The sequence below is a fragment of the Trichechus manatus genome, unplaced genomic scaffold, assembly GCF_000243295.1.
Source record: "Trichechus manatus latirostris isolate Lorelei unplaced genomic scaffold, TriManLat1.0 scaffold00141, whole genome shotgun sequence".
Lineage (NCBI taxonomy): Eukaryota > Metazoa > Chordata > Mammalia > Sirenia > Trichechidae > Trichechus > Trichechus manatus.
The window spans coordinates 4,212,532-4,230,899 of record NW_004444077.1 but is presented as its reverse complement, the minus strand read 5'-3'; positions in this window follow the sequence as shown (position 1 = coordinate 4,230,899).

Sequence of the window (18,368 nt, the reverse complement as noted above, 5' to 3'; positions counted from 1 at the left end):
AAAAAGGTTGAGAAGTTAGAGGGTTGACATGTTGTGGGGTTGTTAACCAATGTCATAAAACAATATGTGTACTACTGTTTCATGAGAAACTACTTGTTCTGTAAGCCTTCACCTGAAGTACAATAAAAAAAAATAAAATAAAATTACAGCCTTGGAAACCCTATGGGGCAGTTCTACTCTGTCCCATAGGGTCGCTATAAGTTGAGATCAACTTGACAGCAACAGGAATCTTTACAGGAGCAGATCACCAGGTCCTTCTCCTGAGGAGCTGCTGGATGGAGTTTAAACTGCCAACCTTTCAGTTAGCAGCCAAGCCCTTAACTGTTGTGCCACCATTTAAAATCCTTCGGAACTTCCAGCATGAAAATGGGCTGGCAAAATTAGCCTGTAAGCTACCAAAAGCTTTAAACGTTACAACACCCTGGAAGAACAACAGGTGTTAATAGAGGTTGGGTGTGTTGACCTCTCACACTTTCTTCTAAGTAAGCTCCTTAATGATGCACATCTTGTCCAGTCTGATAAAGTTTCATCGTAGATCATGAAACGGCAGAGGAGAAAAGGATTGCTAGAGATCATCTAATCCACTATCTCATTTTATAGATGAGGAGACTGGGGCTAAGGGAGGTTGTAAAAAACTCACAAATCCCTAAAGTGCTGGAGCTGGCTCAGAGCAGAACTGGAATGACCAATTCAAAGTTCTTTACAATGTTTGTTGAATTGTCCTGTTTTTCCTATATAACACTTGGTGCCATTTAAAATATCCTTTCCACGTTCAAACTTTGTCTACAACTTTCCTTTGCACTTAGGATAACACTTAATAAGGCTCCATGGCCCCCACAAGGTCTGGTGCAGCCCACCTCTCCAGAGGTGTTGGTTCTGCTCTACCGCTCACTCAGCACAGTCCAACCTGAGTTTCTTTCTTTACTTTTTTTTATATAATCAGAAGCTTTTTTATTTTTATTTTTTTATTGTACTTTGGATGATGGTTTGCAAAGCAAATTAGTTTCTCATTAAACAGTTAATACACATATTGTTTTGTGACATTGGTTGCCAACCCCACAACATGTCAACACTCTCCCCTTCTCAACCTTGGGTTCCCCATTACCAGCTTTCCTTTTCCCTCCTGCCTTCTTGTCCTTGCCCCTGGGCTGGTGTGCTCATTTAGGCTCATTTTGTTTTATGGGCCTGTCTAATCTTTGGCTGAAGGGTGAATCTCAGGAGTGACTCAGTACTGAGTTAAAAAGGAGTCCAGGGGCCATACTTTTGGGGTTTCTCCAGTCTCCGTCAGACCAGTAAGTCTGGTCTTTTTTTGTGAGTTAGAATTTTGTTTTACATTTTTCTCCAGCTCTGTCTGGGACCCTCTATTGTGATCCCTATCAGAGCAGTCGGTGGTGATAGCCGGGCACCATCTGGTTGTGCTGGACAGCCTGGCTTTCTTTCTGTTCCTCAAACTAGCAAGCACTTTTCTACTTCAAGCACTTTGCACATGCTGTTCCCTCTACTGATACACTCTTCCCCAGACTCTTCACCGTGCTAAATCCTACCAGAACCCAGTAGAGATCTTGGAGTTCCAAGTGGTGTAAATGGGTAATGTGCTTGGCTGATAACCAAAAAGTTGGAGGTTCAAGTCTACCCAGAGGCTCCTCAGAAGAAAGGCCTAGCAGTCTACTTTCGAAAAATCAGCCATTGAAAACCCTATGGAACACAATTCTTCTCTGACACACATGGGGTTGCCATGAGTCAGAATCGACTCAGTGGCAACTGGTACTGGGTACTGGTATTAGAGTTCCTTGGGTTTCATGCAATGGAAAGCAATTCTGGGGATAATGTAAACAAGAAAAAAAGAAATTTGGCTGGCAGATGGGTAGCCCACTGTCTCTTAGGCAAAATTTCAGAAAGAAGAGGAACCTGGATGGCTTAGGAATCTAGGTAAAGCAAACTAACGGGCATCTTGTTAGGACACAGCCTGTGGAACAATCAGCTCCAGTTTTTTCTTCTTTGTATTGTTCTACTCAAGCCCTAGAAGACAGTTGGCTTGGTCACATGCCCACCCCTTGACTAGGGGAGGACAGGACACCATGATTGAAAACCCCTAAAGAAAATCACCAGAGTGCTGTTACGAGAAGAAGAGTGAATCGTGGGAAGACAAAAACAATGAATGTCCACTACATCATCTCTCAGGCCTTACCTTAAATGTCATTTCCTCAGGGAAGCTTATCCTAACCATTCCATGTGTTATACTCTCTCATGCCACAGCTTATTTTTTCACACTTCTTATGACGTTTTATAATTACATAGTTATTTCTTCGTTTAGTTGCTTAATGCCTTCTATCCTACTAGATTGCAAGGCTCCATAGTAGCAGGGTCTGTGTGTGTTTGCCCACTAGTATATCCTCATCACCTAGTATAGGCCTGGTGAGTAATAGGCTCTCAATAAATATTTTTTGAATAAATGGACAAATGTTCAAACAATGAATGAGTATAGACCTTGTGATTCTTCTGACTCAGCCCATTTGCCATTAACATTGTAGGAAAGGGTGAGAAAAGACAAAGAAAAAATGATGAGTATAGGTTGTGGAAGATAAGCTATGCTGAGTCCCTCTGTGATACTATGATAAAAGAGGACAAGGACTCACGCTTAGGATAAATGAAGAGGCACTACCTTGTGCGTCAGAGATGAGGTACATTATACTGTACTGTGGTGCACTATGCCATTCTTCAGGGATAAATTATGTAAGCAGTGGGGCCAGAGGGGCAGGGTCTAGAATAGAAAGTCTGCCTGCCTCAGAGTGTTTGCAGAAGTAGGAACTCTCAGCACTGGAACTGAGTCCATGGCCTGGCTGCAGTGGCCAGGAGCTGAGGTCAGCAACGTATGTTCATCACCCTGCTCCCTCGGCCTCAGTTCATGCCCGGCTGTGTGTTCTTGGCAGCAGAGGTCCAGACTCTCATCTGCTGGCTGCTATAGGTCCATGCAGAGGTTTTTACAATTCAAGGGCAAAATGAGTAACAAGATGAATGTAAAGCTAAGTGTATTTAATTTTTGTTTCAATAAATATTGTATTTGCGATAGCTTTTTTTTAAGTCATTAAAAAGCTAAAATCTCAGTTTCCCCTAAAATATTTTTTGTAATGTTATTGGTCCCTGAAAGCTAAAAGCCTAGGAATCACCACTTTTCAATCTCAGAGACCTGGGCATTTCTTAACAAAAGTCCAGCAGACTCAGTAAAACCATCATTAATTTAATTGTTGTCATCGTTATTGTTCTAATCATATAGACCCAGCCTCTGTTTCCTTTTATGCCTCACACCTACTTGGCAATCATATTATATTCACTCCACTGGTTAAAAAGTGAGGCTAAAGAGGTTTCACTCCCAGGACTGCACCTATGGAGGGAGCTGGGCCTTCACTCTGGAGATGTCCTGTCAGGAACGAAGCCCTGGACTTGAGGTCTGGTCAATAACTGTGTATGTGTGTGTGTGTTCATGCACTCACACACACTCATGTGTGGTGGAGAAGAGTCCTCCATAGGTCACCAACCCTGCTTCACTATAGGAGAGCTACTTAACTTAACCCTGAGAGGAGTTATTATAGGGAAACTGAGACTTAGAACATTTAAGTAACTTACATAAGGCCTGTTGGAATGCAGCGGTCAGACCATTAGCCTCTTTGGTATATTCTCCCTCTACAGGTGCTCAATTACTGTTAGTTGAACTTAAGTATGAAATGAATTCCCACAGGCCAACGTTACAGAAAGACTCTTCTATAACTAGAAAATTTACCTTCCTTAAGCTGAGAGGGAAGAATAGAATATTTGAATATTCTCTTTTATTCTTCTTGTATTTGAAAAGTAGTATAGCTATAAGTTGTTAAATTTACATTTACTTTTCCATCAGAAGCTAACCTGCCCATTTCATACACTTAGTTGGAATTTGAATTCCTCAGAGGAAACTGATGCATAAGTATCAAGTACTATGACAAAAATGTCTTTTTCTCACGGACAGTAATCTCTCTCTCTCTCTCTCACGCACACACATACACACACACACACACACTTTCTTAAGCAAAGACTTTGAACAAAATTATACCTACTCAGTTCTATAGTAAGGGTAGCCTTGCCCGTTTTCACAAAGTTATACAAAAAATCCCATATAAGGAAAAAATTAAGATCTCTGCTGTCATTTGTACAAAGGCACTGGAGCGCTAACGAAAAGTTCAACCAAGATCTTCACACTCACTGCCTCTGGTTTTCTGAAATTTAAGTCTTCAGCTAAAGGATGCCATTCACCAGAGCATGCTCTCAAGCCAAGAACACCAGTGGAGGCTTTAAACTTAATTTCTTCACAACTTTCTCCCTGCCAGCAAATGTTAAGTTTCTATTTCAGGAGAAATAAGAGCTTCATTAACTTGCCTGTCTTCATGCTCATCTGACTCCTTTCAGGGTTTCAGTTTTTGCTTCAGAAAGTAAGACCACACTAAAACCATAGCTCCCCAGAGTCCTATTAAAGCAGGAATCTTCTACGTGTTGGAAATGGAGAGGGGAGTTCCACCTTTACTCCTTAGGTTGTAAATAATCTACTACAATTTAAAAATTCTGAACTGAAAAACAACACTTCCTAACTACCTTAACTCTTAGACCCGTAACCCTCAAGATCCTCATCAGTGACTCATATACCAGCTGTCCCTTCTCCTCTGGCACATTTTTAACATCAAAAGGTATTTCATATCAACTGTGTTCTTGTCCCCAGCTGAACTACACTGTTATCAGAAAGTATTGATAAGGTTTCTAGTCCGTACTTAACTACTCAGTCACTCCATATATACTCACTGAACACCTAGGATGTGCAGGCAGTGTATTGGGTTTTGTGGATACAGAGGCAAGCAAAAAAGACAGTCTTTTCCTCCCTAGAGAAGCTTACAGACCAGTAGAGAGAAAAACGAACATCTATTTACAGATTATGGTAAGTGTTAGGAAGAAAAAAGAACAAGGTATTATGAGCAAGTTTAATAAAGGGGCCTAATTTTAAATTAAAGAGTTGGTGGTTCAGTGGTAGAATTCTTACCTTCCATGTGGGAGACCTGGTTTCGATTCCCCACCAATGCATCTCATGCACAGCCACCACCTGTTTGTCAATGGAGGCTTTCGTGTTGCTATGATGCTGAACAGGTTTCAGCTGAGATTCCAGACTAAGACAGACTAGGAAGAAAGGTCTGATGATCTGTTTCTGAAAATCAGCCAATGAAACCCTATGAATTACAATGGTCCAATCCACAACCAATCATGGGGATGGCAAAGGACCAGGCAGCTTTTCACTCCATTGTGCATGGGGACACCATGAGTGGGGAGCTGGCTTGACAGCAGCTGACAACAACAATAATTTTAAATTAAAAGGCTAGGGAAGACCTTTCTGGAAGCAATATTAAAGCTGAGATCTGAGAGATAAATTGGTATTAGCCTGTTTAGAAGCCTGCTGGGCAAATAGTCTTCCTCACCCAAGTTTTCCATATCTCTGGGATGATGACCAGGACAAGGAGTGCCACTTCTCCATGCATCATTGCTTTCAGAGAGGAGTCACAGGGCAGGGACTTCCCAGGCTCTTCCACAGTGGCTTCCTTCACCACTCAGCCCACACTCTGCTTGATGAACTCCTGGCTCCCCTCAGCTGCAGCACTTAGGTTAGCACTCCAGGGTTGAAAATGCTACCTGGTTCCCGGGTCTTTGCTGTTCCTTCATCTAAACTGTAAGCTCCTGGAGAGCAGGCGGCTCTGTCTTATTCTCCTTTTGCAATGCCTGTGGTGCCTAGAAGAAACCTTGATTGTTCAATAAACACCTGTTTAATGGAAGTGAATTTCACCTCAGCATTTAGTAGTGTGTCAAATATCTGATGTGAAATAAGAGCCAAATTGGACAGAATAAGTGTGTTTCAGAAGTACAAAGAGAATGGGGAGAGACTGCCATGAACAGCATAGTTGCAGAAGCACTTCCTGAAACTTCAAGGAATCTGCTTGTGTGGCTTTGATGGACTCTGTAATGCCTTCAGTTTCTGGCTTTTAAGACTCTTCAACGGTCAGGTGCAACACTGATTTAACAACAGTTTATTTTTCAGCGTTGAGGGGGCTGCTTTCAATTTTACACATATACTGAGAGCCACATCCTAATTCAGAATCATTAAAATGTTCAACAACAAAGTGAAAAATGTGTCTTACACTTAAAAAAAAATCAGTGCTTATCACCATTTTTCATGGGCGTAAAGTAAACTTTGTTTTTATCTTGTGCCTGCCTCGCAACCTCACCATTTCTTTTGACACTACCACCTCAGAATTCCTTTTTGGAAATTAGCCTTCCTCAGTAGAGGAAGTCTGCTGAGGTATTTCATCAAAGTGAAGGGAGGGGCACCTAGCCCAACCTAGGCCACTTAGACATTTGAACAATGAGCAGAGGATCAAAAGTCTGACCATGGATGGAGCTTTCTCATCCCAGGCATAGTGTGCAGAAACACACACACACACAAACAAAAACATCAAACAGCTCCTGTTACAAAAATCCAGAGTTAGTGTCTGTTACTTACAGCCGAAGAATCCTAAATAGGACAAGTGCCCTTAGTACATCTAGAACTAGAGTTCTTAACCCTGGGTCCATGAACTTAGAAACATTTCATGGATGAGCACCAGAAATTCCATAAACATGATACAGTTTTTGTATCTGTAGATAAGTACATTTTTCTGTTGGTATGCTCCACAGACAGTTTTGTCAGATGCTCAAAGAGGTCCATGACTAAAAATAGGCTAGAAACCATTGATCCCAGAACAGTGGTTCTTAATCACAGTCCAGGGATAAACTTGGATGGAGAGAAATTATATCTTTATTTTCACTAACGTCCATGCATGTTTCATTCAATTATGGATGAAAGCGATAAACCACAGTACTAGTAGCAGTACCTGTGACTTTGCCACCAAGAGAAATCAGATATTTTCATATCACATTATAGTCGTTGCAGATATCTCAAAATATAATTTGCACCTATCACTACTTCAAAATTACAGTGGTTATTAGACCCACAACTAAATCTTGTTATTCAACGTATTAATAAAGAAGCAAGCATACATATTACTTGATCACCAATTTTTTAATATTTTATAATTGCTTGTCAATAGAATTGGTTTCCTTTGTAGTCTTCTATGCTTTATTTTATTCAAAACATTATTCTGAAATAGGTCCAAGAGCTTTCATCAGATTGCCAAGGGGTCCATGGTACAAAAAGGTTAGTAGCCCCTGGTTTAGGAAAATCTTGGTAGGACTCAGTCCCATAGGCTTATCCATATTGGTTCTACAAAGCTAGGTTTTATCTGGTAGTTCTCCTTCTTTCGACATCTTGCTGGTCCTTCCTGACATCTTGGCAACCTCTAAATTCTTCCAAAGCACCAGGCATCATCTGTGGCCCGTAGACACGCACGAGCTTATATGAGTCATGCGAAAGAAACAAAAACAAAATTAAAAATAAAGAAGAGATTCAGAATAGGTAGAACCATAGAGACAGAAAGCAGATTAGTGGTTGTTTGGGACTGGATAGAGGGGAGAATAGGGAGTGACTGTTTAATGGGTCCAAGGTTTCCTTTTGGGGCAATGGAAATGTTTTAGAACTAGATAGAGGTGATGGTTGCACAACACTGTGAATGTACTAAACGCCACCGAATTGTATACTTTAAATGCATTAATTTTTTTATGTTGTTTGAATTCTATCTCAATAAAAAATAAAATAAAAATAAACAAGTAAGAGGAAACTCCGTTACAAATTCACCTGGGAATTATTCAAGGTCCTACATACGGGAATATAGAAAAAAAGATTCTGAAGTTTAGGGTATTTTGATTTCCTCTTTCCCACTCAGCCTCCCCTCCCCTCAAGTTGCTCATGTACACTGCAATTTTAGACCACTTACGAAATTGCTAATGTGTACTTTAGCCTGTATATTAAAGTCTGGTTTGCACTTACGCATATTAAAGCGTACTACTAAATAATCATCTGACAAGCTGTATTTTAAACCTCAAACTAGGTCTTATTGTGCCTGGATGAATTTTAATGTACCTACTAAATTTTAGCAGGAGTGAAGAATGGCTGGCATTGGTGATTGATAAGAGGGGTAAAGTCTCTTGCTTTCTATTCCACACATTCCACTCCTGCTTGGGGGCCTAGGGATTGACAGCTCACTACTGCCTGATGGCTCTGTAGAGCTTTCAGGAAAAGATTTCAGGCATAATCTGATTACCTCAAGCAGGATCTAAGAGGTCAATGGAAGTGTTCCCATTCCAGTAATTTGTCCAGCACCCAGCCTATTCCTTTAGAGCTTTCAGTTCTTGCTACCTTCCATCAGAGCCAGTCGAGTTTCAGCTGCCGCAGAGTCAAGTTTGACTCATGGCGACTGCGTATGTGTCAGAGTAGAACTGTGTTCCATAGGGTTTTCAATGGCTGATTCTTCAAAAGTAGATGATCGCCAGGGCTTTGTTTTGAGACACCTCTGGGTGGACCTGAACTACTGACCTTTCAGTTAGCAACCAAACACATTAACTGTTTGCACCACCCAGGGGCTCCTTTATTAGAGCAGGCTTGGATTAACCTTCCAGAAGCCCCTCTCACATCCTTCTCAATAATTCCCTCTCTGTGAGGGTTTTGAAGTTCCTTTTCCTGCTCAGGTGGTGCAGTGATTTCACACTCAGCTGCTAACCCAAAGGTCAGCAGTTGGAACCTACCAGCCAGTCCATAGGAGAAAGATGTGACAATCTGCTTCCGTAAAGATTTACAACCTTGGAATCCTATGGGGCGGTTCTACTTTGTCCAATAGGGTTGCCGTAAGTTGCAATCGACTCCACAACAATGTTTTTTTTTTTTTTCTTGCTCACATACCCTTGCAGCTACACACAGCCTGCAGGATAATGTTTAAGCACCTCAGCCCAGTAAGGAAGCATTGACATTTGTTGAGGGCCTTGGCAGTGCCAAGTGCTTTCATATCAAGTATCACATTAACTTTATGAACAGCTGTACCGTAAAGAATTTAACCTTGCCCAAAGAGAGATGTGGCCTTTGCCCTCAGATTGTGGGAAGTGATCTCTAGGACCTTGGAATGTCGTGCCTGTTAGGAGTGTTTTTGTTTGCCTGGGGGCTTTGAGTTATGCCAGGAAGGCTAACAATGTGATTTATGGTGGGGGCTTTGAGTCATGTGGTATCAGCTCAATCTGCAGAGGAGCTGGAGATTGAGGTTAAGCCACATGGGCAGTCAACCACAGACCCCCAATAAAGATTCTGGATACCAAGGCTCAGGTGAGCTTCCGTGGTTGGCAATGCTGCATGCATATTGTCACAGATTGATATTACGAAAGTAATGTTAACCACGACTCCACAGGAAGAGGATAACTGAAAGCTCTGTGTTTGGAATTTTCCTGTCCTCTTTCCTATGTACCTCTTCCCTTGGCCGGTTTTAATCTGTTTCCTTTAGTGTAATAAACCATAACCATGAATGTAACAGCTTTCAGGGAGTTCTGTGAGTTCTTCTAGTGAATTATCAAAACTAAGGATGGTCTTGGGGACCCCTGAAGCTGTAGTTGGTGACAGAAGTAGGCATAGTCTTGTGAACTGTCCCTCTAACTTCAAGACAGCATTATAAGGTTTTATTATGCCCATTTGGGGCATAAGGAAAGTAGGCGCAGAGTCATACAGAGTCACACCACTACCAAGTCTTCACCACATTTCCCTGCCACCTTCCTTTCCAATCTTTTCACTACCACTTCTGTAAGCTGCTTCAGACAGGCTCTTCTCCTCACTGTCCCCTACCTGTGACACACCTTGTTCACCAGGTGCCTCCACCTAGAGTGCCTTTCCCTTCCACATTCTAAATCCTACCCATTCCTCAAGGTTTGGCTGAAGTTTCACCTTCCCCAAGAAGCTTTCTCTGACCCCTGTGCTCTCTCCTTCCCCTAAATTCCTATTTATCATGCCACTACTCATTGAACATACGCAGGGGTCACCTGGCATGGAACATGTGTGTTGCTTTTCAATTAAACAATAAACTCCCTGAGGACAGGGACTGCCTGATTCATCTTCGTATTTACTGCAGTACCAAGTAGGATTGTAAGATGGAAACTGCTTTGTTCTCTTAATCAGCAAGAGATTGATTTTTGCAGACCAAAACACTGAGTTTATTTCCCAGATTCTGTATTTCTCTTTTTCCCTGGGGAAGTCTGATAAAGCTCCGAGTCATTCTATCCAGCCTGCCCTGCACGGGAGAGCTTGGCCTCACTCAGGGCCTCTTCCCTGCTACACCATCTCTCCTAGATTCAGCCCACTTCCTTTGTAGCTGGAAGATAAAAGGGATTCTTTTCCTTTACATGACCAATAACATCATCCTTTGCGGAGCAGGACTTTGAGAAAAGTCATTGCGAACAAAGTATGGCTGCTTATCCAGAGAATGAACAGGTTGTGCCCCGACTCCAGGTGTCTGAAGACCGCTGAGAGGGTGGTATGTGGATTGTGTTGGCTGGAAAAAGGGTTTCAGTGGCATTAAGCACCCGTAGGTGAGGACAGTGGCTTTGGAGTGAGGGGATGTGGGTAGAAGGAACAGCTTCCGGCATTGTGTGCTTTCAGGAATGCTGTAAGACTCCACAGAGCCCCATTGTGTCCCCTTGTACCAATTTCTTCTTTCCTTCTTTATTCAAAATATCCATTGTTTCAATTTTTCTCTGTTTTAGATTATGTGGTTAGCTAATATTTTGCAATATAAATTTGTGGGGTTTTTTTTTCCTTCTTCTTTCTACCCCCTTCGTTCTCCCATACCAAAAAAAAGAAAAAAACTAAACTCATTGCCATCGAGCCAATTCCAACTCATAACACCCCTGTCGGACAGAGTAGAACTGCCCCATAGGGTTTCCAAGGCTGTAATCTTAACAGAAGCAGACTACCACGTCTTTCTTCTGCAGAGTGGCTGGTGGGTCTGAACTGCTGACCTTTGGGTTAGCTTAACTGCTGCACCACCAGGTCTCCCTCCTTCTCCCCTAACTCTCACAATAAATTAGGTATTGACTCTTTTATTTTTTCAGGGAAGGTATGTGGCAGGGCAGAAAACAGGATTATTCAGCAACCTCTCTAGTCTTTGTTTTCCAAAGACTTTGTTTTCCATATCTTTTGAAGAACTAAGAGGGTTTTTTTTTTTTAATTTTATTGTGTTTTAGGTGAAAGTTTACAGTGCAAATTAGTTTTTCATTCAAAAATTTATACGCAAATTGTTTTGTGTCATTGGTTGCAATCTTCTCAATGTGTCAGCACTCTCCCCCTTTCCCTTTCCACCCTGGGTTCCCCATGTCCACTCTCCAGTTTTCCTGTCCCTTCCTGCCTTCTCATCTTTGCTTTTGGGCAGGTGTTGCCCATTTGGTCTTGTATACTCGATTGAACTAAGAAGCACATTCCTCACATGTTATTGCTTGTTTTATAGGACTGTCTAATCTTTAGCTGAAATGTGGACTTTAGAAGTAGCTTCAGTTCTGAGTTAGCAGAATGTCCAGGGGCCATAGTCTTGGTGGTTCTTCTAGTTTCTGTCAGACCAGTAAGTCTAGTCTTTTTTTGTGAATTTGAATTTTGTTCTACCTTTTTCTCCCGCCCTGTACGGGACCCTCTACTGTGATCCCTGTCAGAGTGGTCAGTGACGGTAACTGGACACCATCTAGTTCTTCTTGGCTCAGTTCTGGTGGAGGCTGTGTTTCATGTGGTCCATTAGTCCTTTGGACTAATATCTTCCTTGTGTCTTTGGTGTTCTTCATTCTCCTTTGCTCCGAACGTGAGGGGACCAATACCTAAGAGAGTTTTTGAGGAGGTTAAAGGAAGAGGGGATTTTCTGGAATAGCCCAAGTATTTGGGGGCAAAACATTAGGGAAAATGGACGATCATCCCAAGACCAGAACGAGATTCCTTAAACTAAGGCAGAAAAGAAGAAGGTGGCAGAAAGACTCCAGAGGGGAATGGCTACATGCAGAGTCCATGTGTATGGTTATGCAAGCCACAGACTTCTGTGTACTACAAGGTCATACCTGGCAGCCCTGGCTATGTGAGGTCCTTCTGGTTCAGAGCTCACATACTCAACTGACTTCAGGGACTAGGACGGTAATGTAAATGAATAAATGAGTAAAGTTGATTGGGAATGAGATAATAGGGAATGATAGAAACTGTGTGTACCTGAGATTGCATGCTCTCAGTGCATTAAAATTAAATATATTAAAATACTGTGCTGGTCAAACACATCCCTAGGTTTAATCCCACCCATAGGCAATCTCTGAATCTAGGGTTTAATCCCACCCATTGGCAATCTCTGAATCTAAGGTTTAATCCCACCCATTGGCAATCTCTGAATCTAAGGTTTAATCCCACCCATTGGCAATCTCTGAATCTAAGGTTTAATCCCACCCATTGGCAATCTCTGAATCTAAGGTTTAATCCCACCCATTGAAAATCTCTGAATCTAGCTAGTTTGGAAAGTCTTGTGAAAGATTTTGTGACTCAAGCATGAAATAAAAGCTGCAGAGACACTAGTCCCAAAGGGGTTTACATAGATAATGGAAAACTCTATGAATCAATGACTTAGTGCTGAGGGAAGCATGTTCCTACCTTGGATGCCTAGGGAATCTGAAAGATCTTGGAACTGTAGTCCAATCCCTCTGCTTGGGAGAGGGCAGAAAAAAGTCAAGAATGGTTTAGGTTAAGTAGCACATCCCCAACCACCAGCCCAACCGGATGGAGAAAATTAGGTTGGTTTATAAAAAATTAAGAAGGTGCAAATTTGTGCATAGAGTCACAACTGCTAAAAGTACAAATCTTGAATGATGTGTGTGGATGGGTTAATTCAATTCTCCATACATTTACTCTGTACTTCCTATAAGTCTCTACTACATGTATATATGTTTCTCATATAGACATTGGGTTTAAGTTGTGCTATGATGTATCTGTCCCTTTTGAATCTTGGAGTAAAATATGGCCACATCCCTGTGTTCTGGAGATGGGATCACTCATGAAGGAATAGGCACTTCTTAGGATCAGTCCTGGTAAAGAGTGGGTCCTGGAACAGGAAATGAGAAGTTGGAAGACAGGTCTTAGACTGGGGTAAGGAAAGAATGTCTTCCTTTCTCTGGGTGTGGCTGTATTGAGCTCAGGCTCCTAGAGTTTGGCAAAGCCTGAATGTCCTCCTTGGTGGTGGGGGTGGGGAGGAAAAGCGACTCTTGCCATTGGAGCTGAACAGAGGCAGATCTGGAGGGACTCTCCATGGTTGGGCAGGTGCAGGAGATGAGAACAACAATTTCTGTCAACCAGTAGATTTATGGATCATTCTCTTCTATTAGCTCAAGGCCTTAATTTAAGCAATTGGTCTGGAAGAGATTAAGGGAAAGGCTTTGGCCCACACTTAGGCTGTTGTTGTGTGCTGTCGAGTCAATTCCAACTCATACCGACCCTGTATGACAGAATAAAACTGCCCCATAGGGTTTCCTAGGCTGTAATCTTTACAGGAGCAGATCGCCGGGTCTTTTCTCCCACAGAACTGCTGGTGGAGTTGAACCCCAGCCTTTTGGTTAGCAGCCGAGCACTTTAACCATTGCACCACCATACTACGTAAGATTATCACAGTGGTGGAAGCAGCAGCTAAAGATATCCCTAAAGAGAAGGTGACCTTGGAGGAAGAAGTTTTAAGGGCATAGTAGGGATCCTTCCTCAACTACGTACCTTGAGGGATCCCAGGGTATTACTTTGCTAAGCCAACTGGTGGGTTCCTCAGAGTCACACACTCTACTAAGTTCTGGAGGCTGAGATAAGACAGAATCCCTGCCCTCCAGGAAAAGTGAGCACATTTCTGTGGTGGGAAGCTTAAGCATGATGTGTCTTCAAAGAAATTTAGTGTTTTCAAAGAACAAGAATCATACCATGTGGGAAGTATCAGAAACGACTGGAGTCTTACGGGATGAATAGAATATTAGCAACAAAGGTATAGCTAGGAGGGTGTTCCAAGCGGAGAAAACGGCAACAAAAGACATACACCCAGGAGAGGACAGCTGGTGCTCAGGAAAGCAGGAGTTATACCATTTGGCTGGAGTATAGGTACATGAAAGGAAGCCTTGGTGGTGTAGTGATTAAGAGTTAGGCTGCTAACCAAAAGGTCAGCAGTTCAAATCCACCCGGCGCTCCTTGGAAATCCTATGGAGCAGTTCTACTCTGACCTATAGGGTCTCTATGAGTTAGAATCGACTCGACAGCAACGGGTTTTTATAGGTACGTGAAAAGATTTAAGCCTGGAAAAGTAGCTACAATCACAATATGGCAGGCCTTGACTGCAAGGAAAGAAGTTTGGTCTAAATCAGAACATGAAAGGAAGCTGAATTGTTTGTGGCTTCTTAGTTAACAAACAACCATTCTAGGCAGTTTAAAGGGCAAGTAAATTGATTACAAGATAGCAAGTAATTTACAGGAGGGCAAAGAGCAAAAGTTGGAGGCTGAACAGTCTCATGGTGTTGCCATGAGTTAGAATCAACTCGACAGCCACTGATTTTAAAGTGTACAATTAATTCAGTGTCATTAAGTACATCCACAATGTTATACAACTATCACCATTATCTAGTTCCAGAACTTCTTTATCACCCCAGACTGAAACCCTACACCCATTAAGCAGTCACTTCTCATTCCTCCCTCTCCCCAGCTACCTGACAACCACCAATATACTTTCTGTCTCTATAGATTTGCCTATCTGGATATTTCATAAAATGGAATCATACAATATATGGCCTTTTGTGTCTGGTTCCTGTCACTCAGTTTAATGTTTTCAGGGTTCACCAATGTCATAACATGTATTAGAACTTCATTCCTTTTTATGGCTAAATAATATTTCATTATATGAATGTATCCCATTTTGTTTATTCATTCATCAGCTGATGGACATTTGGATTATTTCCACCATGCATCAGGTTTTGAACCCTGGTTCCTTCGCTTACAAAGTGGGGTGACTTGATCAAGTTACTTAACTTTTCTCTTGGTCTCTGTTCCATCAGATGTGAATGTCTTCTGAGATGAAATGAGATACAGCATGTAAAGAGCCTGAAATAGGGAGGGCAATCAACAGGTGTCAGTTCCCTTAATTGGAAATGGAACCCAAATCAGAGGGGGCCCAGCAGCAGAGCTAATTTGCAATGGATCCCAAACCAAAAAAACCAAACCCATTGCAGTTGAGTCAATTCTGACTCATAGAGACACCATGTGCTACAGAGTAGAACTGCTTCTAGGGTTTTCTTGGCTGTAGTCTTAATAGAAGCAGACTGCCAGGCCTTTCTTCTGCAGTACTGCTGGGTGGGTTCTAACCATCAACCTTCAGGTTAGTAGTCAAGTGCAAACCATTTGCGTCACTCAGGGACCTCTGCAATGCATCGGGGCTCCTTAAATTCCTCCTCAGATGAGAAGTGAGCATAGAATCAGGGCAGGTTGGATAACTGCAGATGAAGGACAAAAGATCTTAGTTCCGAGGAAATGCATTTGGGTCCCTCCTGCCCTCACATCTCTCTAGAGGCCACATGCCTGGGGACTTGGGTATCTTAAATCAGGGACCCCAAGCATGGCTATGCCTCTGTTTCACAATGTCTTAGGCCAATAAACATTGTGAGGAAGTATCTCACATTTAAACTGTTAGAAATACATTTGCATTTGGTATATACTGCCATCATGCCCTGTCTTAAAAATAAGCACTCTTCGGGTTTATTTACAACTTTTGTTCAGATTATTCCTTAGCATGCACTCACATTATATAAAGCTTGTGAAAAAAAATAACATCTATCATTGCATAAATCACAGTAATTTTAGAAGTTTACACTTACATTCTTCTTCTTTTTTTTTTTTTTAACATTCTGTAACTATAAATGTCCATCTCATAGATGTCATAAAAAGCAGCCTGAAAAAATGAATTTAAATGCACTGGGTCTCCCTTGCCAAAGGCACACAGGCAGAATATAGCTTACGCTATGCTCAGAGATGACCAATTCAATGACCAAACCCAAGAGCACTGGCATGGGAGTCATAAGGCCTTGGGTGCATGCTCTAATGGGGCCAGGGACGTGTCCCTTAACTGCTTGAGCCTCAGTTTTCTCATATGTGCATCCCATGAGACCACATTGGGCCAGGCACTGTGTTTATTTTAATACAGTTCATAAAAGTGAAATTGTATCTATTTTTGAGTCTGCCACATACTTTTAACAGAAGATGCTTATATCTTCAGGAACTCATGTTTAGTGATTGACAAATTTAAGTTGCCCTCTCTAAAATCTCACTATTGGATTAATTTAAGTATTTTGTCTGAAAACACCAGTGTTAATTGTGTTTATAATAAAAATATATGGAAAAATAAACAAAATCTGCTAATGGTATTAATAGGCTAAACTAGGAAGAAAGGCTTGGTAATCTTCCAAAAATCAGCCAGTGAGAACCCTATGGATTACAACTGTCTGATTCACAACCATTCATGGGGATGACACAGGAATGGGTAGTGTTTCCTTCCATTGTGCGTGAGGTCATTATGAGTCGGGCCAAGTCCACAGCAGCTAACAACAACAACAGGTTGAAGTGTTGGCTATTGTGTTTGTTCGGGTTAATAAGAAACAAAACTGATAATGAGATGATGGAAAGCCTGTGTGATTTGGCATCCTATGAAACTTGGAGGGGGTCTCCGGGCTTCAAAAGAACAACTCACACTGGTAGCCCCTTCTGCAACGCAGGACCTTGGCTGGGTCCTCCACAGCTCCCTGCTGCTGAGTGTCAGCTTGGGAGTGATCCAGGGCATGGCTGTGACTAAACCATCTCCAAGAAACCAGTTACTCTGCTTTTGGCTGGAGGGAGGTTTGGGTTGCCACTACTGCCAATTCCAGCTGGGTGCTGGCCATGTGTTGGCAGCAAGCCTCTGGGAAAGTGTGACCTCTTGTTTCCTATATTCTGTGCAGGCCCATCTCAGGAGCTGGTTTTTGGCATCTGCATGGGAGCTAGTGCAGAGCTATGAAGCAGTAGCTGCATCATGGGGAGATTGATTCATTAGCCTCGGTTCCACCCAGGTGATTTAGTGGCAAGCTGGCTACCCCTGCCTGCTTGGCCTCTCCCCACTTCTGTAGTCGAAATACGGTGCCAGCATTTGTCCCAGCATTTTCCCCTTGGCTGTCAATACCATGTGTTTAAAATGCTGAAAACAGGACTCAAGTCTAACTGTCATCCTTTCCCCTCACACCTACCCCTCACCCCTTCTAACCAGCACTATCACAGGTTTGCCACGTTTCAGAAAACCCAAGCAGAGAAGCCCAGCAGAAAATAAAGGTGATCTGTCGAGGTGCACAGCCCTTGACACATCAAATTCTTCCACTATACTTAAAATGGTATTGACACACTTCTAGAACATGACATTTTTACATAAAATTGGATATGATCTGCCTCATGCTTTTCTTTGCTGCTCCAAATCTAGTTCAGTTACACAGTCTGAAGCGCTTCCTCTCTATTTGTCTTTTACTTCTTCTTTATATAGCATTGTTGCTGTTAGGTGCCATCGAGTCGATTTTGACTCACAGTGACCCCATGTGATAGAGCAGAACTGTCCCATAGGGTTTTCTAAGCTGTAATCGTTATAGGAGTAGATCGCCATGTCTTCCTCCCACAGAAACACTGGATGGGTTCCAACTTCCAACCTTTGGTTCACAGCTGAGTGCTTAACTGTTGCATCACTAGAGCTCCTTATATAATACATATATAATACATTCATTTAAATGGAAATTCATCATATATTTTATCTTCACTGCAGGGAGGCAGAATATCATGGTGATTAAAGTTCAGGTGATGGAGTTTGACTACCTGGGTTGGATCCCAGACTCACCACTTACTAACTGGGTGACCTGCAACAAGTTATATAACCTCTCCGTGCCTAGTTGCCTTATCTATAAAATGGGATTAAATGGGGTTTTTATGAAACGTAAATGAGATTAAACAGACTCCAGTTCCTACTCATGGCAATCCTGTGTGTGCAGAGTAGAATTGCTCTCCACAGGGTTTTCATGGCTGTGACCTTTTGGAAGCAGATTGCCAAGCCTTTCTTCCAAGGTGCTTCTGGGAGGGTTCAAACCACCAATTTTTCAGTTAGTAGCCATGCATTTAACCATTTTCGAATGTTGTTGTTGTTAGGTGCTGTTGAGTCAGTTCCGACTCGTAGCGACCCTACGCACAACAGAAGGAAATACTGCCCAGTCCTGCGCCATCCTCATAATCACTGTTATGCTTAAGCCCATTGTTGCAGCCACTGTGTCAGTCCATCTCATTGAGGGTCTTCCTCTTTTTC